The 3,273-nt window shown below is 62.2% G+C and overlaps 1 long non-coding RNA gene across 1 annotated transcript; it reads left to right on the top strand.

Moving 5' to 3' along the window:
* Positions 1–2,743: 2,743 nt before the first annotated feature.
* LOC137868066 (uncharacterized) lies at positions 2,744–2,989 on the top strand. Its single transcript, XR_011102200.1, has 2 exons — positions 2,744–2,857; positions 2,938–2,989. It is a non-coding gene; the product is annotated as an uncharacterized lncRNA (long non-coding RNA).
* The last annotated feature ends 284 nt before the right edge of the window (positions 2,990–3,273 follow it).

Genomic DNA, 3,273 nt, shown 5'->3' with positions numbered 1-3,273 from the left:
TGTGCAGAAGATGCTGAAGTCATTTGGCCTTTCTACTAATATTGCTGGTAGTAGTTCAGTCAGTAAGTACGATCGAACTCTGCTTCGCAAAAAGAGAACTTGGCCAGCTCAGCAGGGTACGCCAAGTATCAGCAACTATTGGTCCAGCAGTTCTGAATCTCATCAGATTCCTGTGGAAAGCTACTTCTTCAAACCTGTCTCCCATCAGTCAGCAGCACAGAAAGCTTCCAGCCTGTCTAGCACAGGTGCTGCTGAGCCACACAGAATCCCTCCCCGGACGAAGACCTCAGCCAGTGCTCCTGCTAGAAGAGTGTCTCCACGTCGTAGCTCTGCAGCATCTAAACCTTCCTCTGCCTCGTCTCGCCAAGATAAGATAACTAGAAATAACCCCAGCCAGACTGAGATGGAGAACCAATACCCAAGCAAACTGGTTCCTGTGAACGCAGGAAATGCCCAAGGAAGCTACAAGCCTCCTTCAGTGTCCCACGTGGACTTAAGCCACCCAAGTTATAGTCAGTCTGTTCCAGTGTCCAACAAATACGGTGTTCCTGCTGGCTTCCACCCAAGCAGTGGAAAGACTCTCACAAGTTCTCTCCAAACATCCTGGATCAGCAGAGACCCCGAGCAGGAAGCTCGTGGCCTCCTTGCCTCTAAGACCAGCAGTGTGGGGACCTCTGGCCAGAACTTCGCCCAGACCACAATCTACAACATCCCTCAGCGCTTTGGTGGCTACGCTATCGTACGGCTGAAAGAACCTGCTGACCAGAAGGAAGTGAGTGTTGGGAAGCCGCAGCAGGCCAGCGTGGCCCCCCAGCAGCACTCTGCTCAGCAGCAGGCCAGCGTGGCCCCCCAGCGGCCCTCTGCTCAGAAGCAGGCCTACGTGGCCCCCCAGCGGCCCTCTGCTCAGAAGCAGGCCTACGTGGCCCCCCAGCGGCCCTCTGCTCAGAAACAGGCCAGTGTGGCCCCCCAGCGGCCCTCTGCTCAGAAGCAGACCGACCTGGCCCCCCAGCGGCCCTCTGCTCAGAAGCAGGCCAGCGTGGCCCCCCAGCGGCCCTCTATTCAGAAGCAGACCAACCTGGCCCCCCAGCGGCCCTCTGCTCAGAAGCAGGCCAGCGTGGCCCCCCAGCGGCCCTCTGCTCAGAAGCAGGCCTACGTGGCCCCGCAGCGGCCCTCTGCTCAGAAGCAGGCCAGCGTGGCCCCGCAGCGGCCCTCTGCTCAGAAGCAGGCCAGCGTGGCCCCCCAGCGGCCCTCTGCTCAGAAGCAGGCCAGCGTGGCCCCCCAGCGGCCTTCTATTCAGAAGCAGACCGACCCGGCCCCCCAGCGGCCCTCTGCTCAGAAGCAGGCCAGCGTGGCCCCCCAGCGGCCTACTATTCAGAAGCAGACCGACCTGGCCCCCCAGCGGCCCTCTGCTCAGAAGCAGGCCAGCGTGGCCCCCCAGCGGCCCTCTGCTCAGAAGCAGGCCAGCGTGGCCCCCCAGCGGCCCTCTGCTCAGAAGCAGGCCAGCGTGGCCCCCCAGCGGCCCTCTGCTCAGAAGCAGACCGACCTGGCCCCCCAGCGGCCCTCTGCTCAGAAGCAGGCCTACGTGGCCCCCCAGCGGCCCTCTGTTCAGAAGCAGGCCAGCGTGGCCCCCCAGCGGCCCTCTGCTCAGAAGCAGGCCAGCGTGGCCTCCCAGCGGCCCTCTGCTCAGAAGCAGGCCAGCGTGGCCCCCCAGCGGCCCTCTGCTCAGAAGCAGGCCAGCGTGGCCCCCCAGCGGCCTTCTATTCAGAAGCAGACCGACCCGGCCCCCCAGCGGCCCTCTGCTCAGAAGCAGGCCAGTGTGGCCCCCCAGCGGCCTACTATTCAGAAGCAGACCGACCTGGCCCCCCAGCGGCCCTCTGCTCAGAAGCAGGCCAGCGTGGCCCCCCAGCGGCCCTCTGCTCAGAAGCAGGCCAGCGTGGCCCCCCAGCGGCCTTCTATTCAGAAGCAGGCCAGCGTGGCCCCCCAGCGGCCTTCTATTCAGAAGCAGGCCTACATGGCCCCCCAGCGGCCCTCTGTTCAGAAGCAGGCCAGCGTGGCCCCCCAGCGGCCCTCTGTTCAGAAGCAGGCCAGCGTGGCCCCCCAGCGGCCCTCTGCTCAGAAGCAGGCCAGCGTGGCCCCCCAGCGGCCTTCTATTCAGAAGCAGACCGACGTGGCCCCCCAGCAGCCCTCTATTCAGAAGCAGGCCAGCGTGGCCCCCCAGCGGCCCTCTGCTCAGAAGCAGACCGACCTGGCCCCCCAGCGGCCCTCTGCTCAGAAGCAGGCCTACGTGGCCCCCCAGCGGCCCTCTGTTCAGAAGCAGGCCAGCGTGGCCCCCCAGCGGCCCTCTGCTCAGAAGCAGGCCAGCGTGGCCCCCCAGCGGCCCTCTGCTCAGAAGCAGGCCAGCGTGGCCCCCCAGCGGCCCTCTGCTCAGAAGCAGGCCAGCGTGGCCCCCCAGCGGCCCTCTGCTCAGAAGCAGACCGACCTGGCCCCCCAGCGGCCCTCTGCTCAGAAGCAGGCCTACGTGGCCCCCCAGCGGCCCTCTATTCAGAAGCAGACCGACCTGGCCCCCCAGCGGCCCTCTATTCAGAAGCAGGCCAGCGTGGCCCCCCAGCGGCCCTCTGTTCAGCAGCAGGCCAGCGTGGCCCCCCAGCGGCCCTCTGCTCAGAAGCAGGCCGGCGTGGCCCCCCAGCGGCCCTCTGCTCAGAAGCAGGCCGGCGTGGCCCCCCAGCGGCCCTCTGCTCAGAAGCAGGCCTACGTGGCCCCCCAGCGGCCCTCTGCATCTTACAAGCCACAGGTCCAGAGTGTTCATCCGAAGGCCAAGTGGATCAGGATCCCTTCATATATATATAGAAAGCAGCAGGTGAGTACTTCATCACATCTTGATGTTCTACATGCATAAATGTGGTTTCTAATGTTGGTGTATCTCTTTCCTTCAAATAGGTGCAGCAGTTGAATAATTGATGTTTTACTAAAATAAATTATTTCATTTGCATCTTTTTGTGTCTTGACTTCACCTCTTAGCTGTGTGGAACTGGTAAAAGCCCAGCATGTGTGCATATTGCTGTAGGCTTGGTGCCATCTAGTGTATAAAAGACATGTTGCACAGAGGTTCCTCTAAACCAGTCTTGACATGCCGTGTGTGAGCGCTCAGTAAATACTAGGTCTCCACAACGTACAGCTGGATTGTGACAATCCTGGCTGCGTAGGTCAAGAATGAGCTAACGTCTATTTCTAACCACTTGACCTAGATGTGAAGGAGAGTTCATGAGGATTTTG

This window comes from Cebidichthys violaceus, unplaced genomic scaffold (genome assembly GCF_023349555.1).
Source record: "Cebidichthys violaceus isolate CVI_PGR_0920_01 unplaced genomic scaffold, fCebVio1.0.p SCAF_96, whole genome shotgun sequence".
Classification (NCBI taxonomy): domain Eukaryota; kingdom Metazoa; phylum Chordata; class Actinopteri; order Perciformes; family Stichaeidae; genus Cebidichthys; species Cebidichthys violaceus.
Note: the sequence above shows the minus strand (reverse complement) of the source record. Positions and strands in the feature narration are given on the sequence as shown.